Raw genomic sequence first — 14,304 nt, forward strand, 5'->3', positions numbered from 1 at the left:
GAGCAGAGCCCAGCACTGTGTGCAGCAGTTGCAATGGTTGTGGCACCCCATGACTCTCTGTCTCCCAGTATCCAGCTGGCTGCTTTGCTTCTGGTCAAAGTGGTGTGATTCATGGCTGGGCTCTTGCTCCCTTCCCTCTTCCCGTGTCCCACCTATGCTCCATCCCCATGGGAGTGCAAGAAGGTGGGCACAGCTGGCTCACTGGGACAGCTGATCTGGCTCCTGGTGACCAGCTGGCTTGTCCTTTTATTAGGATGACAGCACTCCTGTCTTTTTGCTGTTTGATCCCCATTGTCTTCCTGCTGCCTTGCTGGTGTCTCCAGAGCAAATATAGAAGACAGCTGTCAATGAAGACCATCATCTGGGTTCCCAGTACTGGTGGCATTGTCCAGATCTGGTGCTAGAGACATACCTTCTCAGCAGCCTCGCCTGATATCTTTCTCCTACAAGTACCAGCCAAAATACTCCCTTAGGACAACTGGGATTTATCAGGGTACTGCAGGAGGAAGAGCTGAGCAGTAAAGGAAAAGGCTGAGGTTCTTAACACCTTCTTTGCATCAGCTTTCAACAATAAGACAGGTTGGACAGGTTGTCCGCAAGGCAACTGGCCTCCTGAATTGGAAGACAGGGACAAGGAGCTGAATAGCCCCCTTGTAATCCTGGAGAAAGATGTTAGTGACCTGCTGAGCCACTTGGATCCTCACAAGTCTATGGGACCAGATGGGATCCATCCTAGAATCCTAGAATGGATTGGGTTGGAAAAGACCTCTGAGATCATCAAGTCCAAGCCTTGGTCCAACTCCAGTCCCTTTACCAGATCATGGCACTCAGTGCCACAGCCAAGCTCACTTTAAAAACCTCTAGGGATGGGGAATCCACCCCCTCTCTGGGCAGCCCATTCCAATGCCTGAGCACTCTCTCTGCAAAGAATTTTTTTCTCATCTCCAATTAAATTTCCCCTGGCAGAGCTTGAGCCCATTGTGCCCCCTTGTCCTATTGCTGAGTGCCTGGGAGAAGAGACCAACCCCCACCTGGCCACAACTTCCCTTCAGGGAGTTCCAGACAGTGCTGAGGTCACCTCTGAGCCTCCTCTTCCTCCAGGCTGAACACCCCCAGCTCCCTCAGCCTCACCCCACAGCACTTGTGCTCCAGTCCCTTCTCCAGCCTCGTTGCTCTTCTCTGGCCCCGCTCCAGCACCTCAATCTCTTTCCTCAACTGAGGGGCCCAGAACTGAACACAACACTCAAGGTGTGGCCTCACCAGTGCAGAGTCCAGGGGAAGGGTCACTGCCCTGGGCCTGCTGGCCATGCAGGGTGATGAGGGAGCTGGCAGAAGAGCTTGCCAAGCCACTCTCCATCATCTACCAACAGTCTTGGCTTGCTGGAAAGGTCCCAGGTGACTGAAAGTTGGCCAATGTGATGCTCATCCACAAGAAGAGCTGGAAGAAAGACCCAGGAAACTCCAGGCCTATCAGCCTGACCTCAGTGCCTGGCAAGGTTATGGAATAGATCATCCTAAGTGTGATCTTGTGGCACCTACAGGATGGCTGGGGGATTAGACCCAGCCAGCATGGGTTTAGGAGGGGCAGGTCCTGCCTGACCAAACTGATCTGCTTTTATGACCAGGTGACCCACCTGGTGGATGAGGGGAAGGCTGTGGATGTGCCTGCCTGGACTCCAGCAAAGCCTTTGACACCATCTCCCCTGGCACACTCCTGGAAAAGCTGCAGCCCCAGCTTGGACAAGGGCACTCTCTGCTGGGTTAAGAACTGGCTGATGGCTGGACCCAGAGAGTGCTGGGGAATGGGGCTGTGTCCAGTTGGTGTCCAGTCATTTGTGGTGTCCCCTGGGATCAGTGTTGGGCCCAGCCCTGTTTAACGTCTATTGATGATCTGGATGAGGGGATTGAGACTGTCCTTAGCAAATTTGCACATGACACCAAGTCAGGGGGAGTGTCAATCGGCTGGAAGGCAAGAGGGTTCTGCAGAGGGACCTGGACAGGCTGGGTAGGTGGGCTGAATACAATGGGATGGTGTTTAACAAGATCAAGTGCCAGGTCCTGCACTTTGGCCACAACAACCCCCTGCAGCAGAACAGGCTGGGGGCAGAGTGACTGGACAGGGCCAGACAGAAAGAGATCTGGGGGTTCTGATTGGCAGCAGCTGAACATGAGCAGCGTGTGGCCAAGAAGGCCAGTGTGGCCAGCAGGACCAGGGAAGTGATTCTGCCCCTGTACTTGGCACTGGTGAGGCCACACCTCGAGTGTTGTGTCCTGTTCTGGGCCCCTCAGTTCAGGAAGGATGTTGAGAACCTGGAGTGGGTCCAGAGAAGGGCAACACGGCTGATGAAGGGTCTGGAGCAGAAGTCCTGTGAGGAGAGGCTGAGGGAGCTGGGGATGTTTAGCCTGGAGAAGAGGAGGCTCAAGGGAGACCTCACTCTACAAGTCCCTGAAAGGATGGTGTAGCCAGGGGGGGGTTGGTCTCTTCTCCCAGGCAACCAGCAGTAGAGCAAGTAGACACTGTCTTAAGATGTGCCAGGGGAGGTTTAGATTAGGCATTAGGAAGAAATGTTTTACAGAGAGTGTGATCAGACATTGGAATGGGCTGCCCAGGGCGGTGGTGGAGTCACCATCCCTGGAGGTGTTTAAGAGGAGACTGGATGTGGCACTGAGTGCCATGGGCTGGTAGACAAAGTGGTGTAGGGTCAAAGGTTGGATTTGATGATCTCAGAGGTCTTTTCTAACCCAGCTGATTCTGTGATTCTGTGAACTGTCTGACCTGGTCTTCTCGAGTCTCTCAGTGAACCCAACCATATCCACAGGGAGCAAGGTCACTTACAGAGCTGGGGTGAAATGGCCTGACTACTTCCATCTTGGGCCAAAACCCTTTCAAACATTTGCAAACTAACAAGGAAGATACAGAACAAATTGCAGTTTGGAAATGAGATTTAGAACAACTCTTGCAGTTTTACATCCAAGAAAAGGATGCTTTGTCTTTTTTTTTTCCCCAAAAGAGAAGTTTCTGTCTCAAGATGCTACCCCGACTGTTGCCACTCTGAGAGGACATGGTGAGTCCTCAGCCCTGAGCCCTGGCTGCTGCCAGCTGTGGTTTAACCCCAGAGGGCACCTCAGCACCACCAGCTGCTCATTCACTCCCCTCTGATGAGATGGAGGAGAGAAATTGGAAGGATAAAAGTGAAAAAAAAAACAACCACAAAACCAGGGGCTGAGATAAAGACAGTTTAATAGGGAAAGCAAAAGCTGCATGCACAAGCAAAGGAAAACAAGGAATCCATTCCCTACTTCCCATGGGCAGGGCAGGTGTTCAGCCCTCCAGCTGGGCATAGCAGGGCTCCTTCCTGTGTAACAGTGACTTGGAAAAACAAATATCATCACCCCAAATGTTCCCTGCTTCATATGCTGAGCATGACACTGGGATATCCCTTGGGTTATTTGGGGTCAGCTGTCCTGGCTGTGTCCCCTCCCAATTCCTTGTGCACCCCAACCTGCTCACTGAAGCAGAGAAGCAGAAAAGGCCTTGGCTCTGTGCAAGCCCTGCTCAGCAATAACAAAAACATCTCTATGTTATCACCCATGTTTTCAGCACAAACCCAAAGCACAGCCTGGGAAGAAAATTAACTCTACCCCAGCCACAACGAGCACACACATCCCAGCTCCCCATCCTCTGTGGGGTTTGGTTTACATGGCTCTGAAAGGAAAACTTCCCCAAAACTCACACAAGAAAGATTAAACTCCAACTGTGCAGATTAGGCCACACAGAACAGACAAGTGCTCAGTTCCATTACTGGTTTGTGAGTAGCTGATGTCCCTGTGATGGAATATCTTGCTGCATCCAGTTGGCAGTTCCCCTGCACCCTGCACCCACCTAGTGATGTTACTGATAAAGGTTTTGAATCCTTTATCCCTATGGTGGTAAACTGCAGCCACAAGGCTAATGGATGCAGTCAAGGCTTGTTCTAGCAGTGTTCCAGCTCATTGCAAAAGCTGAGGACCTGCCTTTTGGATCCTGGAGGTATATGTGTGTGTGAGTGAATGCAGCCCTGCAGGCACAGCTGATATCCAAAGTAGTAATTTAAAAGGATGCTGTATAAATCCAGGAATAGAAAATACCTACCTGGAGGAGAGCAGAGGCACTGGAGCTTAATTTAAATGCTTCCAGCTCCCCTCCCTCTCAATTCTAAAATGAATGGACAAAAGCATGCCCTGAAAGTTCTTGTGGAGCCCAGCCAGAGATGAACAGGAAGGAGCCAAAGGCTCCTCTTGCAGTGCAGGGGACTTGGGGAGTGGTATTTATAAACTCCTGTTCTGCTCACAGTGGTTTTGGCCCCTCTTTGGCTTGCAGGCAGTCAGTCCACCCATGGCTGTGGTTCAGGCTTGTTCTGAAGTGCTTCACCCCTTGTGCTTTGCAGGTGCTGAGACTGAGCAGGGAATTGCCCTGGAAGCAGGTCTGTGCTCTCCAAGGAGGATGGGGGCTGCTGTGGAGATCCACAAAGCATGAATTGCCCTCTTCAAAGCTTCTCCTGGATGTTTGTCATTGTTCTTCCAAAGAGGGGTGTCTAGTCCTGGAAGCAGTTCCACTGTGAGGTGTTGCTGCCATTGGGAGCACAGGGAAAGGGCTTTTCCAGGTGAGATTGTCTGTTTAGGGCTGGCAGCTTCTGCAAGACTGGTGCTGTCCCTGCCTCTCTTGTCCTTTCCTCTGCCCCTTGGTAAGGGTCTGCACACCTTGGGGGGAGGACCAGGGACCCATGAGGGCCAGGGGGAACCTTCTGCCTTCCTCAGATCCCACCCTAGACTGGAAACCCAAGTGGTTTTCCTCAAGGCGGGTGAACTGCTGGAGGGCAGAGCTGTCTGAGCAGCAAATTGTCTGCAAGGAAAAGGGGAAAGAGCAGCTGTTTATTTCCCTGGAGCTGCAGGGAGCAGCGACTGGAGGCACCTGGGTACCAAGTGTGGAAATTTGGGCACTATCAGAGGGGAGCCAGGAGATGTGGCAGCTCTGGCTGAGGAGCACAAACATGAGCGGCTGTTGGGTGCCTTTGGACCAGTGCAGTGCTGGGCACCTGGGTGCAGAGAGGAGCTGAGAAGCCTGCAGGTGATGCTGGCAGGAGGGAGCCCAGCTCCCCTGCTTTGGGGAGTAGGAACTCCGCCTCTCTCCCCAGCTTGTTGCCTCAAAACACTGGAGGGAGTTCCCATCTCTCTCCTTTTCCTGGTGTCCCCTTTCAGAGAGGAGAAGCACCAGCTTTCTGTCTTGTGACAAGGCAGACAATCCTAGTTTGGACTGTGGTCCAGCCTCTGAGCACTAACAGTGAATTACCCCCTTTAGTGCACATGCCAGAGTTTCTGTCTCTCTCCCTGCTTGCTTTGGCAGAGGCTTTCTCAGGTTACATTTCCCCATATGAGCAGTGCCCTGTGGCCAGGCTGTTCCATGGATCCAAGGGTAGCCTGGTGACACTGGAGGTGCCTGACCTGGAGCCTTGGGGGAAGGGGTCCATTTCTGCCCCCAGGACAATGCCAGGCTGGTATCATTGGCCACAGCTCCTTCTTAGTTGTGACAGCAGAGGAGGAAGAGAAATCACTGGGCAAGAGCTGAAGCAATTACATGTCTCTGGCATCTTTCAGCCCTGGTTCCCAGTGGTTTCTGTGTTCCCTGTGTTCCAAGAAGGCTTGCACAACTCCTGGAGCTGGGTCTGAGTTTTCACAGTGCTTGGTCTTGCTCTGTCTGAGAGAGGTGATGTGTCCCATGAGCTTGATCTTTCTCCAGCAGGATGAACCCTCAGTTGGAACATGGACCCTGCAGCCCTGTGGGATGAGCACAGATTTGAGAAGGGCACCCCCTGCTCTGCCCAGTGCCAGTGGAGGTGGTGCTGATGTTCTTTGGCAGTCATAGTCATCAGGAGAGGAATTTAGTTGGATCCCTGAGATGAAAACACTTGGTTGACTGTAAACAAACCTATTCACACAGATGCTCCTCAGTCTGGATTGGAGCATGTGGGAGCTTTGGTCCAGAAGAATTGTAACTTCTAACCTTCTTGTTATGCAAACATGAAAACAATGAAGGCATCTCTTTATGTGCTGTTTGCAGCAACTGGCCACAATGACAAACAAAGCCTGGCTACAGGAGATATGAGACGATCTCCAAGTATGACTTTGTGGAGTGAGGAATAAAAGGATGAGTGTTTGAAGCCATCCTTCAGGTATTGTAACACTGCCCATGCCGAGTCCTGCAGCGGCCCAGCCAGGTGTCCTGTCCCACACCTGGGAGGAGGCATCCACTGGACCCCAGTCCCTGTCTTTGTCAGGAGGGAGTAAAGCTGTTCTTTAAACCACACTGCAGTGTCTTCCATGGACAGTCACAGCTGTCCTTTAAGGAGGAGGAAGATCTCAGCCATGTTGATAGATGGAGGCATGGTCCAGCTCTGCAATCCTCCTGTAAGAGGTAAGAGGGGCTGCCACTGATGGGAGGTAGATGTGATACCACCCTGTAAGGGTCCATCAGTTTCTGGAAGAGAAGAGCCTACCTGGCTTCTCACTTGAAGCTTCACCAGGAAGAAAAGGGACTATGATGAAGGGGTTGTCTAAGGCAGAAAAGCCTTTCAGAGCTGCTCTGGGGGCATTTTCTGGAGCATAATCATGGGCCTGGGAACTGGTGGGATTCCTTCCTTTCCTCCTGAGGCCTGGCTAGGGTTTGAAAACCTGGGATGCCTGCTCTCCATGACATAGCTGGAGACTACCAGCTCGAAAAAATTTTCCCATGGAGGCAATACCTTTTTACCTTTCCCTGCAAGATACCATGGGAAAAACTCTGTGAAGGTACTGAGGTTTTTGATACTCTGATTTCCCACAGTGCAGAGTCTGCTCTGGATTGGTGAGCAATTTGTTGGATGGGGATAGAGAGGGTGGCATTTGCTGAGCTGACTCTTGGTGTAAGAGAAGGGGACATTTTTTGTGCCTCAGTCCTAGAGGGGTGATGGCCATTCTTTGCCCTGGAAGCTCCCCAGCACCTCAGTGGGTTTGTATCAGCTGTGGGCTTCAAGGTTGTCTTCTTTTAGACCAGCAAGTCCCAGCAGGGGCTGTGCAATAGCCCTGCAGTGGACAGGGCAAGGAGAACAGTTGAGTGAATCAGTCCAGGAGGAGAAAACCACAGCTCCCCTAAATCCTCCTGCCTGGAGCCAATATGGAATGCACCCAGCACAGCAAAAAGTCCTTCTCCCTCCCCAGGGACCATTAGGGTGCTTTCAGCCCCTCACAGTGTGCCTAGAGAGAGGGACTAGTTTGAGGATATTGCTTACGGGAATATTTAGGGAACTCATTAAAAAGAGAATTATAGACCAGCCCTGGTGTGATTGAGATAATGCGGTTTGTAAATGTGCAGGAAACATGAACATCCTCTCAATAATTAAATTCAATTAATTGTTTTACAGCTGTTCAGCAAATACCATGTGGTTGGGGTGGGGAGACACAGCGCTCAGATCCTGCAAGGTCTGGATGGAGCAGGAAAGAGACTGTGGCGTGTGAAGCACCCGGGTTGTGTTAGAGAAGAAAACTATTTACAAGACAGGACCATTAGCAGACTGGCTTTGTCAGAGAGCTGTGGGACAGTCTTGCAGCCAGAACAGCAGCTGCAGACCCCTGTTCTGCTGAAAGCAGTGCTGGGGGCTGGGAAGGGGCTTCAGCATATTCCAGGCAATCCTTGTTCCACACTGGAGGGCGGGTGGTGGTGTGAGAGAGGGAGTTAGTTTTGCATCTCAATAGGAAAAGCCTGACAGCAAATGGCATAATAAAAACAGCTGCTTTAATAAGATATAATAAAAGGAAGGATAAATAATAGCTCGAGGGACCAAAAAGGAAGAACTTCTCTCCAGGGGAGGGACATGTGCAGCACTGGGGGAAAATCCATCCTGGGTCCATCCAGTGCTGTACAAGCACAGGGTGTCCTGAATCTGAAGGGGCATAAGACTTACTGCACTTGATATTTCTCTTTTTATCCTGCCTTAGTAAAACAGCTATTTTATCAAGCCTTCTGCTGTCAAGCATTTCTCACTGAAACTGGAGAGACCCCCCCACACCACCTCCTCTCTCACTCCACCCAGGGAGTGTCACTGAGGAATGCTCTTCCCCTCATCAGAGCTGCAGCTCCTGATGGCTGTCTGGCCATCCCCAGCCTGGGGAAGCAGGAAGGATTTGTGAGACCCCTGCTCTGAAGTGGCCCTGGGATCCTCACTCTAGTCCCCACTGCTTCCCTGCATGAAGAAGTGGTGATGCCTGTAAGAGGAACAGGCAGGAGTTAAATGCTCTTGTTGTGTCACAGGAAGCCAGCATTTTCCCCCAGCTGGGGGTTCAGAAACAGCCAAGCCAGACCTGGTTAGAGATCATATATCCCAGAGACTCTGAATTCAAGAAGGGGTTGTGGGATGGGGGCCCTGGGATGCTCCTGGCCAGTAGCTGCTTGCACCATGACTGTTGTCAGCACTAGGTCAGGATGGCCATGGCCTCACTGGGCTTAGCCTTATTAACCCCCCAACAATGAATGTGTGCTGTCTCAGGGATACACCACCTCCCAGGAAAGGAAGGTAATCTGGATGTCCACCCTCAGCATCTCAAGCTGCACTACAGGGCCATTGCCCTGTGTTATGCCCCAAACTTTGGTTCTATTATCTTTTTATATGCCCTCCAGGTAATTTTTGGCCACCATGAACTCAGCCCTGAACCTTCTCTCAAAATGAGTAAAAGACACCACCTCCCATCATCCCTCCCCTCAGTCCCTCTGTCCCCAATCCAACAAGCATGTATGTGTAATCCAGCACTTCAGGAGAGGACAGACACAGCAACAGCATCGCCTGGGGCAGGTAAGTGGTGGTGATGTCTGTGCCCCACCACTCCTGTAGCAAGCAGAGCCTCCCACCGAAGCCTCTGTCCTGGCAGAGAGGCCTGGCAGCCTCCCCAGGCAATGAATTCTGGATGAGGAAATACAGACTGCTGTCCCTGGCTCTGCAGGGTTAAACTCAGTGCAGATGCATGTGGTGTGTCCTCAGTGTGCCTGTGTCCTCAGTTCCAGCCAGGACATGCACAGCAAAGGGCTGAGGAGGGAGCTGCAGACCGGGAAAGATGCGTGGCCACCACTCCATGGATACATTGGGAAAGTCTTGAAGTGCCTGTGGAGGGAGGATCCAGCACACGCACGTGTGTGCCCACGGATCACACGAACGAGATGCAGCAGATAAGCTGCCTTGCTCTATTTGTAACCTCCCACTGCTGTTGCAGAGACTTTGCAAGGAGGAGAGGGAGCTGAAAACGGAGCTGAAAATTGAAACTTGAGGCTCAGATGCTTGGAGGGGCTCAGGAGCCAGATTCAACCCATCACTCCACAGGGAAACAGGAGCTCCTGTGCCTCCTGGGCCCTGCATCTTGCTCTCAAGCTCAGCACAGAGTGAGACTTTCATGCTCCACCTTGGAGCAAAAATCATTTTCATTAACTCATTGAGAAAAGGAGACATAAAGACACAATTTAATTGCAAAGCAGGGGATTACGGTGTGATATGAAGTGAGGAAAGAAAGAGAGAGGAGAAGGAAAAACAACTTGGTCTTTTTTTTAAAAATATTTTATTTGCATCCCTTTAGCTGGCCGAAGGAGAGCTGGGTGAGGACATGGCAGTGCCATGGTGTGCCCTGGTGGGTAGGATCCAGCTTTCCTACCTGGGCACTGCAGCAGGGATGCTGCATTCAAGACCTTGATACCTGAAAGCTGGTTTGGACAATCCCAGATGGCTCCAGTCTGGCCTCCAGCAGGTAGAGAAAGAAGGACTGGTGTGCAGGGAACCACTGACACCTGCTCTGTGCCCATGCCCAGGCTGTGGGTTTCCTGCCAGGATTCAGCACTTGCTGCCCTGGGTGTTGTCTTTGGGATGTTAAAGTGCATGCTGATGGGGAGTCACGAGGGGAAGAAACAGGGCTCCTCTCCAGCCTGGGACAGCCCATCCCTCTCCTGATCCCAGCTGTCCTTGCAAAGGGTGAGGTGACAAGGTGAGGCTCCAGCACTCCTTTACTCCTCCTGGCCCCTTGCTGAAAGTGCTTATTAAAAAGTGCATTTCACCAAGTGATTTTTCTGACATGAAAGATTTTCCATAAGGAACTGGTCTCAAATCCACCAACTCATTTCACATTTATTTTAAATCTAAGCTTTATATCATGTAGTTTCCTCCAGGGCTTGATTATCTTCTCAGTAAAAGTTCTGTTCTGGTTTTTGAGACCTATATTTAGCCTTGCCATAAGGTCTCTGCACCTCTCAGTACAGGGCTGAGATGCTGCCATATGAGCTCCTGGGCTTTCCTATTTATTTGAATCCATTAAAAAAGTTCCCACTTCTGTAACATCAAGGGCTTTCTCCAGCCATGGGCTGCCTGCACACAGTAACTTGTTGCTGCAGAAATGGTCTCCTGGATCTCAGAAGTCATTTGGAGATCTCTTCTCTAGACAGCAGCAGATCATATTTAAATAAAGGTTCAAGGGTAAAGCCAGACAAGGAGCCTTGTCCTCTATTATTATGGTGGAACCTCAAGTCCTCCTTCCCTGTGTTTCCTACACATGTAATAAGTTATACACCCACTCAGTACATTTTTACATCAAAATACACAAAACAGGCAAAAATGGGAGGGGGCTTCATCTATGAAGGGAATTTGGAGGTGCACAGACATACCTGACCCCCTGGCATGGCTGCAATAGTTATTTAATACACAAGGGGATGCAAGGGGGTTGTGTGGAGAAAAAGGAAGGGAAAGAGAAACATGAGAGTGGCTGGCAGAGAAGGCCAGTCCTGGACAGAGTCTCTGGGATGGAGGGTCCTCCCACTGATGGGCTGGACTTCAGCCCAGTAGCTGAAGATGCATTGCCCCTGTCAGTGCCATTTTGCATCCATGTGTCATCTTTCTGGTGACACCTCACAGTGCCTGGCCAACACTGTCCCTCTGGGGGACAAGAAGTGCTGCCTTGCTGATCATCAGCTCTCTGCAGTGTCCACCTCTGCCAGTCTCACCAGAGGAATCCTCTGGCTCTGGGCAGGGTGGGCAGTGATGCCCTGCAGAGCCAGGTTCCACCCTGTCTCCTCCACCCTGAGTGGTGTGAAGCCCTCCCAGAGCTGGAGCTGCTGACGAATGTGTTGGATGCAGCTGCTGTATCCAAGGAACGGAGCGGCACAGCGAGCCAAGGCTCCACAGGCACACGACCAGAATAAGCAACGGGCAAACTTTGGGTGCTAAGGCATGGACTGAAACATCTGATTGGAAGGCTGAGAGGAAAAAGGGAAGGCTGAATTGTTTATGGTTTGTTTTCATTCATCATTCCTGCTCGTGTGGGTGGACAAGGAGTGAATGAGTTTCTCGGGGAGGGCAGCAAATAAAAGAGGCACACATTTCCTTGAAGGATGAGTGGCTTTTTTTCCTTCCTAGAGCCTTGGCAAATATGTCACAAAGGGACTGGAGGGAACCCTAATACCTTCTCTGCCAGGCCAGTGAAACCACTGGCTCTTGATTTTTCTTCCCTTTGATCACCATGTGCCAAGAGATAAAAGATTTTTGGGGGTGAGTTTCATCCCTGTAGTAAAGTGCTGATTTGTGTCCTAACAGCAAATGTGCCCAACTTTTCTTTGGACTGTTGAGCATCTCCCAGAATGACAGTGGGCCAATGCTCTCGCAGTTCAGGGAAGGAGGGGTAGCTGGATCAGGCCTCCATGCCATAATGGTTTATTTCTGGAAAGGCAGCACTGCTGCCTACAGCAACATCCTTCAGTTCTGCCTTCCCCTGCTGGCACTGGTCTGGAAAGGGACATTAACCGGCAGTAGATGTGGGAATACAGCAGGATAGGAGGGAGCTGACAGACATGCCATGGCACCATTGCTGGCAGAGGACTTCTGAGTAATAGGGAGAGCAAACCTTGCTCTCTGTGAGTAATTCAGTGAGTGCTGGAATGTGAGGAGGGGTTGAGCTTGAAGGATATCTGGGAATGGGACTGCTGCCTGTGCCTTCTTGCTTGGCAGGTCTCCACAGGACATTGATTCCCACTCTAGAAGGAAGGTGCCACCACTAGAACTGGGGATACATTGTGCAGGCTGATGGAGGCTCAGGAGCATTGCTACACCTCCATCCCTACCTCCAGAGTGGAACAGGCTGCACCGAGAGAATGCCCCTACCTCAACCCCACAGCCTCTGCTGTAGCTGGCCTCAATGCCTCAGTCCTACCAGCAATGGCTCCTCACCACAGGAGTGTCCCCCCAGCTCCCCACTCCCTTTGCCATCAACCCCAAAGGCCCTGCTGACATGTTTTCCTCTGGTCTGGCAATTCCTGGGTAGGATTGAAATAAATTATTTCAGAGGTCACTCCCCATCCCAGTCCTTATTTACCTGGGAGGGCTGTCAAGATATGGTCAATTTGACCACGATCCTCTGAGAAGTCTGGTGTAGTGGAAGGTGTCCCTGCCCATGGCAGCAGAGGGTGAAATTAGATATTTAAAGTCTCTTCCAAACCATTCAATGATTTTACAGTTAGTCAATGTCCAGCATGGAGTCTCAAACTGAGTGCTGGGCTTCTTTATTTCCATATAATTTCTGTGTTCATCATTTATCACCTGCCTTTCTCATTTCACCTGAGGCTGTGGTGGTGTTCCCCTGGTGCCAGGAGTCTGGTGTGTCCTGGAGAAGGGCTGGCTCCTGCCTGCATGGGAGGTACTGATGTTCTCCATGGGCTACATACGCCCTGTTCCTGGACAGCCCCAAGAGGAACAAGCCGAGTCCTTGCAGAGAAGACATTGAGGGGGTGGGGTGGTGGTGGGGAAATGGCTGCAATGGATTTGTTGGTGTTTGGGCTTTTGTAAAATGCCTGATTGTAACAGGAAATAAATGTCCCATGGGGAAGAAAAACTGTGTTGCCTCAGCTGGAGTATGAGGAGGGTGTCTGCTGAGTCTGCCATCTTCACACTAGCAGGGCTTCAGGGTCCCTGCAGGGAACCAGGATAAATCTGGTGCTGGGGAGGGCTGGAGGAGATGGAGGGGCACACTCACAGTGCACACATGGTTCTGAAGCTTGCCTGAAATGGGGAAGAACTTAGCACAGCCCCATGCTGGGTAACACCATGGGATGCAATGATGCTATGTCGGGGACATGGTTAGATATTAGGAAAAGGTTCTTCCCCCAGAGGGTGGTCAGGCACTAGAACAGGCTTCTCAGGGCAGTGGTCATGGCCCCAAACATGTCAGAGCTCAAGAAGCTTTTGGATAACACCCTCAGGCACACGGTGAGATTGTTGGGCTGCTCTGCCAGGAGGCCCAGGAGTTGGAATTGATGATCCTTGTGGGCCCCTTCCAACTCAGAATATGCTGTGACTCTGTGCTGGTTTCCTTGTTATACCAAAAGCCCCACATGGATCTGCAGGAGCACACCTTCAACTAACATGGAAGAGGCTGAGGATCTGCAACATGTGAAGGATGCTGAAGGAGTGCAGCTTGCCTGCCAGTACTGTTGGGAGCCAACACCTCTCCTTGCAGAAGAGCTGCAGTGTTCCCTGAGGTTGGGAGGGACACTGGGACACTGCCCTGTGTGGCATCAATCACCAGTCAGGGCTCTGTGCCAGGAGCTCCCTTGGCAGTGGGAAAGAGAGATCTGAGAGGTGCTTTGTTTTGTAGGCATCCCTGGGAAACTGCAGGAGAAAAATTGAAGGAGGTACATGTAAAAAGAGCCCTCACAGCATTTGCCTGAGGTATGAAAACCTCTGATGGAACTGCTGAGTGCTTGGGGTCCTCCAGGCAGGGTGGAATCCAAGATGAGCTCAGATGCTCCATCTCCCTTTTCAGGATGGCAAATATGGATTTTCACAGCAGGGACATAGGGGAGAGATGGGCTTTGGATGGCCTCAGACCTCCTGAGTTATCTTGTTAGTCTGTGAATTTACAAGGCAAAAGAAATGAAATATTTTTAAAGTATATTATTTGGGCTCCATTCTCTCAAAGCCAGTGTTTGGGCTGGTCTCACGACTGCACCCAGGGCTTTGCCTTATTCATTTCATATGTCTAAATGCCCAAGGACTTACAGAAAAGAATGATTTTACATTTATATGGGAAAAGCAGCATGGAAGGGGGAAGCAATTTAGTCCTAAACCATTTCCCAAATGATAAGAGAAATGCAAGTATCTCTGGTGATGAAGACCAGTTTACTTCACAAGAATTAGGCTGAACATCAGGAAAAACACTGCTAAAGGGTGTGTGGTCTGTGCCCCTTTTAAAGTCTAAGTGTTGTGGACTTTA

The sequence above is a fragment of the Pithys albifrons genome, chromosome 15, assembly GCF_047495875.1.
Source record: "Pithys albifrons albifrons isolate INPA30051 chromosome 15, PitAlb_v1, whole genome shotgun sequence".
NCBI lineage: Eukaryota > Metazoa > Chordata > Aves > Passeriformes > Thamnophilidae > Pithys > Pithys albifrons.